Genomic DNA, 8407 nt, shown 5'->3' with positions numbered 1-8407 from the left:
ATATCCCCATTATGAACTATGTAAATGGTTTAAATTATACAGTCTCTAACCACAGAAGCCACACTTAAAAGCTATACTACGCAGGATTTTGTTTTGTGCTAGACACTTATACATGCTCCTTATATAAAAATGCATTTAAACCTAACAGTAACCACAGGGAGTATGCGCTGTATCTCCATTTTGCAGATGAATCGATTGGAGCATACTTGCGTCCAGTGATTTTTAAATGACTGTGAAAACCCTCACAAAGCCTTGGTAATGCAGTGGCATAGTCACTGGTCTGCTAAAAAGAAAACTAGCAATCCAAAAGCAACAGTCCCCCCTGGAGAAATATGAGGGAGTGTGCTCTCATAGAGGGAGTTTCACAAACCCTAAGGAGCAGTGCTCCACTGTCCTAGAGCCACTAGGACTTGAAATCCACCAGAGGGCAGTAGGTTTTTATAGAGACTTTCAATGACCTACGGCCTGGGGTAGATAAAGACGGTGGAATGTCAATCTTTGAAGAGGAAGGACTTCAAAGTGTGCATCAAGACCAAAAGGCAGACTGCCCCTCTAAAAGCAAAGAAATCAACAGTCTGTCTTCAAACATCTATTGGAAAGAAAAAGCAAAATAAAGAAAATGAAAACAAAATCTTTCAGATGAAATTTCCTTCTGAATTCGCTGTATCCAGAGAAGTGGAATGGAACTCCAGAGCCAGCAGGGGAAGCTGTAAATCTGGGCCTGGTGTCATGGCACTAAATTACAGTGTCAGGAATAAGGATCTAAAGCCCGTCGGTGGTATAAATAACTGAAAAGAGATTACAGTCTAAAACGGGCAGCATACATATTTAAAAAGTGCTGTGTATACCGCTTGGGAAAATATATGATGCTAAATCTAATAGCCCCATCTTGCTTCCTAGCTCTTGAGCAGTAATTTAAAGCCCTAGTATTTTGAAGGGGGAAGAAAGGACTATGAATATCAGGAACACATGTTAAGGTAAATTGCACTAATGACTGCCATGATATAAATGAAAGGTCATCTCTTAAAACTACATTATTCTTTATTCTGTAATAAATGATGTTATTAGATAAACAAAGTAGTCTTGTAGTTTTTTTGTTTAGAAATCAGGGTTTTGTGTTCAAATATATTTCTACTCTCTCCCTGTCTTTTCTTTTTTATTTTGATAGGGCTTGGGGGAACTTTTGACTTTAAATGGATGATATCCACATAGATATTTATTTTAATATTACTAAGAACACACAGTGCTGGAATAACCCACTGCAATGAAGTCCATTAGGATTCCCAGTGACCCTCTCTAGAGTTTCTGAGGTTAACTCTGTAGGAAACAGGCAGCACTTTCTCCCCTCTGGAGCAGGTGGGGGGGCCTCAACCACCTCCCTTGAGGTTAGCTGTTCATGACTTTACCCACTGTATTACACAGTATCTGCAACATTATCATATTTTATTATCAAAAAAAACAACTCAAGTTTTAAGTAGCTGCTTTGGTCTTGGTAAATTATAAAATATCCTTTCTGTTTTTAAAAAGCATCAAAGTGATTAAGAACTAATATTATTTCTGATTATTGATATTCATTGAAGAATTCTGAAAATACATATTTATGATTTAAAAAATAGACACCTGAATAGGAAATAGGATTTTTTTCCTAAAGGGCATTTATAGAGGTCTAAATAAAGGCATGTACATATGTAAATATATTTATATATGACGATGCGGAAATAGATTTATGTGCATATATTTATAGGTTTAGTATTAAGGTAGCAGATGGACATTGGGCTTCCACTAAAGTACTCTCTCAATGCAAGAATACTTTGTTCTATTAAACTGGCATTCCATGATGCTCACCTTCCTGACAATCACTGAAGACAAAGCGGGTACATAAGCAAATGTGATGAAGAAAGCGGATGGAGCCCGGCTATCAAAAGATATAACATCTAGGGTCTTAAAGACTTGAAGGTAAACAAGCGGCCATCTAGCTGAGAAGCAACAAAGCCCACATGGAAGAAGCACACCAGCCTGTGTGATCACGAGGTGTCAAGGAGATGAGGTATCAGGCATCAACGAACAAAATATCTTATCATTGTGAATGAGGGGGAGTGCAGAGTGGGGACCCAAAGCCCATCTGTAGGCAACTGGAAATCCCCTTATGGAAGCGTCGTGGGGAGGAGACGAGCTAGTTCAGGGTGCAGTGTAGCAATGATGAAACATACAACGTTCCTCTAGTTCCTAAATGCTTCCTCCCCACCCATTCTCATGATCCCAATTCTACCTTGCAAATCTGGCTAGACCAGAGGATGTACACTGGTACAGATAGGAACTGGAAACACAAGGAATCCAGGAGAGATGATCCCTTCACGACCAGTGCTGGGAGTGGCAATACCAGGAGGGTGGAGGAAGGGTGGGTAGAGAAGGGGAACTGATTACAAGGATCTACATATAACCTCCTCCCTGGGGGAATGGACAATAGAAAAGTGGGTGAAAGGAGATGTTGGACAGTGTAAGACAATAATTTTTATAATGTATAATATAAATTATAAAATAAATAATAATAATTTATAAATTATCAAGGGTTCATGAGGGAGGGGGGAGTGGAAAGGGAGGGGGGAAATGAGGAGCCGATGCCAGGGGCCTACATGGAGTGCAAATATTTTGAGAATGATAAGGGTAATGAATGTACAAATGTGCTTTATACAATTAATGTCTATATGGATTATGATAAGAGTTGTATGAGCCTCCAATAAAATGATTAAAAAAAAAGATTTTGTCCAAAGGTTATATTCTATATGAAACATGACATTTCTGAGTAGTTATTGCAAATGTTCTTATTTAGTAAGTTAAAACTTTGAAATGTCCCTTTTAAACATTTTAACAAAAACATATTTGATCATAAATAGATATCGCTAAGTACTTTGTGAAAATTATTGTAGGTGAGAAAAATCTGATTCTTCCCAAAACATCACATTCCTTCCACCTTCTTTTGCTGAGATCTTAAAACAGCTCCCTCACATTCATCCACCTGTGCTCAGGCTTTCTCCTGCATCGCTGAAAGACTCTCATCCCAATATGTGAAGTTTCTCACGTGGCTGCGCAAACTAGAAACGTGGGGGAAAGTGACTAATTTTTCAACTAGGAACAGCATAAGTGGTTAAGCCGGGTTGTCTATAGAAACAAAACCAGTGACACGCATATATTTATAAGAACAAACTTTATATCAAGGAGTAATTTCTATCAAGGAGGCATCCCATTGCATTTCAACTCAAGTCTAGCCCAAGGCCTGAGGCTAGTGGAAGTGCTGCTCAGATTCCCATAGAAGCAAGCTAGTGACAGAGAACAGCGAACCTGGATGCAGCAAGATCACCGGCCAGTGGGTGCAGAGTCGTGTGGAATCAAAGTTGGTGGGCAGACTGCAGAGCGACAGATCTCAGGGTCAGGAAAACCCAGAGTCTCCACAAGGAGGTAGGGGAAGGACCACAGAGAAGAGAGATGCTCTCGCTCTCTCACATCAAAGGCTATACGCCCAAGGAGGCATCATCAGGCTGTGGCCTGAATCATAGAGTGGACTCCACCCCGATACTTTCACACAGGTGCAAGTTGACATAAAATCGAACGGCTACAATCAGTATATTTATATAACTTTTTTCTTATGATATGATAAAGAAAAGGCTATGTAGGGATACATCATGAGAACGAAGATCCTAAGCTAGGTCTTGACCAATATTGCACATTTGCTGTCTTCAGTGTCAATTCGGATTCCATTATAACAGTGGACCATTTCCCAGTATTCTCATGAAGACACACATTAATTGAATCAACTCCACAACAATAAACTAGATTTTGTGTGGTATCCATTTAGAACCCAGAAAGAAGCCGTGGACACACTCAAAGAATTAACTGGGACATTTTAAAGATGGAACCGAGGTATGTAAAGAAATAAAGGCATCAACCAGGGATGATTAAGAACTCAGGCACTAGCCATGGTCACCCAACCTGTTTATTAAACTGACACTAAAAGGAAGCTACTTCTGAAAGGCGAGAGTGGTCATCGGATAGGCACTGTGTCCATAGGCCGACAAAGACAGCTACTTTCGTTATAAGATCACTGCTCTCCCAGGCTCAGGCAGAGCAGAGATTAAATAAATAGACTAACATCTCTTCCCTCTTAGCTTCTAATCTACCCTTGCTCCCCACTTGAGCCAATAAAATAAATCTTTGGAATGATGAAGAATGGAGGAGGAATCGGAAAAATAGAATCAATAGACTATGTTTACTATTCAACATTTATTCCTGCACTTCTTTGAGATGGAGATTAAAAAGAAAAAAGTTTCCACACAAGGGTGCTGTCAGCCACTTTATCACTGCAATGTGATGAGGTAAGATAATTACTAATGAATAGCCAACTGTAAAAAATAACCGATCGATGTTCTTTACATATGAGATAAGGTGTTTGTTGGAACAGAGGGATGGTGGGGACAGTAACGCAAGGCAATATGTGCCTCCCTGATTCCTGAAATGAGGCATTAGTTATTCAGAGGCAGAAATCTCAATTTCCACTAGGGGGACTCTGCTTTTAATGCTTGGCCATTGTACTTCCTAGGCAGCTCAGACAACCACCAAACCATCAGGGGAGGCTGATGTTTTGTTAAGATTCTACACAGGTCTCCTGGACGAAGCCAGACTAAGAAACCAATCCTGACATCCTATTTATAAAATGAGCCAATAAAAACCCAACAGTATTTTCTACAAATGCTCATGGAGATGTCACAGGACCATACAGTATTTATCTCTGTGGTGCATGTGATTACCATGAGCTGGGGCCAATGATGTGGTAATTCACAACAATGATCACATAGTCCCTGCTTCTGTCATTGCTCATAAGAAGCAGGTTGGTAACTATAGATCTTTTCTCTACTTACTATTCTCTGTTCTTCTTGTAATCTAACAGAATTCAGTTAATACAAGTGTTTTACCTGGTCTATAACAATTATGTTGTCAGCTCCACATCTTCTTTGGGGCACTCTTTATTGTGTTGCTAAAGTTATTCATATGCCACTATTTTGCGACACAAGCCCAATAAGATGTGGACCCATGATGCTCTCTATATCCCAAGCATAGGTCTCCTTCATTTCCAGGGGAGAAGCCATCCAATTTCCATTCAGATAATAGGATTCACTCCTGGCTTAGACTGGGACCAATGAAGTCACCAAATCCAAGACTAAAATTTAGATAGAAAACTTCCTAAAGTGCATATTTTAAAAACACACTATCAAAAGACTTCTGAGTCTAATGGTCCTTGGTGATATCCCCAAAGCTTTCTCTAAATATATTGGTAAAAGTATAAACATCCATCTACAAACAAGGGCATAATTTTAAGATCCCGTCCACCTTAATATTTTTTATTTTATTATTAGAATATTAATAATAGCAATATAAATTTCAAAATTTAGTAGGTTTTCAAGAATGAAGATAAAGAAGCATGAAAAAATATTAACAATGGTAGATGCGAATATTTGTTTTGAGCAAAGCATTATGCTAAAGTCTTTTCAAATGCTATCTGACTTACTCCACAGACAATTTGTGAACAGCACTGTTTCTATCAGATCTTACTGGGGTAAACTAGCCTAGGGAACTTGGTTAATAATTTAAACTCAGACAACGAACCTTAGTAGTCAACCTCAAAATATTTTGGAGCTTAATGAATTGTGTGCTCTCTAGCCAGAGGTCGGAAATAATTGATGATCGGTGGTCTCTGTCTTCCATCAGACATCCAAAATGTTATCTCAAAGAGTAGGCTGGCCGACCTTTCAGCCACATTAGAAGCAGAACATCTGAAAGGAGTCTCAATTTAAAAAACTAATGCGCAGGTTTCTTTTTGCAATGTCACCTATTGAAAAACATGTAACATACGCTGGAGAACTCCCCTGTAGTGCATTTCATATATACAAAAATTTTATAAATTCTATAAAACACCTACATTTTATTTTTTAAATGGAGGCTCAAAGAATTAAAAATAAATTCTTGAGTTTTTGCCTCTAGCAAATACTGGACTCTGTGTATTCCCTAACCATCAATCCTGTATTCTTCACAGTGAAAATGTCTATTCTCCATTTTTCAAAAGTATCTATAATTGAGCCATCAATGAAGTAAAGATATGCTAAGCTTTTGCTAATGTGGAACCAGTGCTTAAGCAGCATTCCAAGTAACTTCTGCAAACAGTTCTATTATGGACTGATAAAGTTAGATCCCTGCCTTCTCCATATTCAGGTATAGGTATTAAATATAGTTATGGTGCTGGTGTTATTATCACCTTTAAAGTCGCCCAAATTCCTTAATTTTCTGGTCATCTAAAATGACAACAACCATTGCATTCCCCTTAAAGTACTTTCACTTATCCCACTCGCTGTGTTTTCTGTTTCTACTTCTCCTCTTTCTTAACCTTCTGAACTTTGTCCTTGGGAAAATGCAATGGATGAGTTGAGACAAAATGAGTATAAATTGTTCAACATATAAACTGATGACCTGTTCTGTTAACCTCTGCCAATTTTATAATAAAAACTATAATAGGCAAGACCTCAAACAGAGGTGGCATATGTTATCCTTCTGTATTTGGTACTTAGACAGAAAACTATCAGCATACCTTGAAAATAAATGTGGCCGTGGTCTTTTAGGTCGAATGCCGTCTTGGACAAGGCCTCTCATCGTAGTTACTTACGTTTTGCCAGATGCCTTCTCAGCATCAGTCAGAATAACGGAGGCTTTAAGAGCCAGAGCTGTGTTTCACTGCCATGGTTCAGTTTGGCTCACCTATTCACTGGCTCTTTGAACTAGAGCTTAAAGACTTGTTGCTTCAGTGTCATCTCTCCAGATGTAAGAGGTGGGAAATTACAGGACTTTCCTTGCAAGACTGCCATGATATCAACGACATATATCTTATGTACATTGCTTATCCCAGTGTTGGGTACATAGTAGGTGTAATAGCTGTTAGCACTCTTGCAATGATTAGTAGTTTCTCTTGTCAGGGGTGCATAATGGGGTGCATAATATGCTCTTTCATAGGCAAGGTTAGCATGGGTGACCTCATTTAATACTTCTGGTGGAGTATCCTCTTTTTCATGGGACAAACTGAAGCACATGAGATTAAACAACTTCTTCAAAGTTTCATCTAATGTTGAAGCCTTAACAATGTGCCCAGTCTTTTGATTATTGTCTGAGTATTATTTCCTCCTTCTTGATTTCTAAATCTTCTAGGAATTCCATGCAGATGTGGCTTCTGTGTGAGAAAAGTTAATATTTTACTTAGAAAATAGCATCCTATATACTCATTCACCTGTCTCATGACCACATAACATGCTTCAGCATGTACTGAGAAATTTCAAATAATTAAATCAGCTCTTTGTTACCTAGGAAGGACATGTAATTAATTTCTTGTCCTCAAACCTCTTGATATGGTAATACATCGGCATATATTTCAAAGTAGATTTTTTTGGACACAAGGACTTGTAAATACCTACTACACTTTTTAAATTTTTCTACAGGATTTACAAATCTAAATTTAAGCTTAATTTGAAGAGCAAAGATGAAATTTAACCTTTCAAATGTAACTTTATTCTTAAAGAGAAAAAGAAAACTTACTATGGACTTCCGTCTTAAATCATTGCATTGTTAAAGTTTATTATGCTTTTGCAACAGAATTTTTTAAATTAGTTACTTGCAAAAGTATTTTACTGACCATGTTTTGCCTTCAGATGTTTGGGAACTTAGTGAAAACACACACTAGATAATTCAGATTTACAACTTAGTGAATTTTTTTTTTTTATGAGATTCATTCACCTGAACCCTCTACGAACTGATTCCCAGGGAAATGACCCAGCAATTATAAGAAAAAGGGAAAAGTTTAATTCTCCCAAACAGTATGATTTATTCAATAAATAATTCTATGAAAGTTGGTTATTACTCAGATTAAAACACTGTGTCCTTACTTCATATCATAAGACAAAAATTACAAATAGATTTGAAAATTGCCTCACTTAATAAAGCAATACAGAGGACAAAAATATATTGCAAAAGGTACAATAAATTTTTAAAAACAAATAAAATATCCAGCTTCTGTGAACCAAACTATAAATAAGACTTAGAGATGGAGAACAATGTGAAAATACACACATATGTGCATTTCCAAAGACAGGATAAAATCGCTGTTAAAAAGTCAAATATCCCAAAATACCAAATAAACAATGTAAGGACAATCACAAAAATTGGTAAAGGTAAGAAAATAAATGAATGCTCTCTCTCTCGCTCTCTCTCTTTCTCTTTCTCTACATATTTATATATTCAATTTGATTAGTGCCAAATTAATACAACTTAAACAATGTTAAGATGCATTTTGACACATTATATTAACATGATATTA

This window comes from Echinops telfairi, unplaced genomic scaffold (assembly GCF_000313985.2).
Source record: "Echinops telfairi isolate 266 unplaced genomic scaffold, ASM31398v2 ScPeMD7_1713;HRSCAF=2227, whole genome shotgun sequence".
Classification (NCBI taxonomy): Eukaryota; Metazoa; Chordata; class Mammalia; order Afrosoricida; family Tenrecidae; genus Echinops; species Echinops telfairi.
This window is presented reverse-complemented; position numbering follows the sequence as displayed.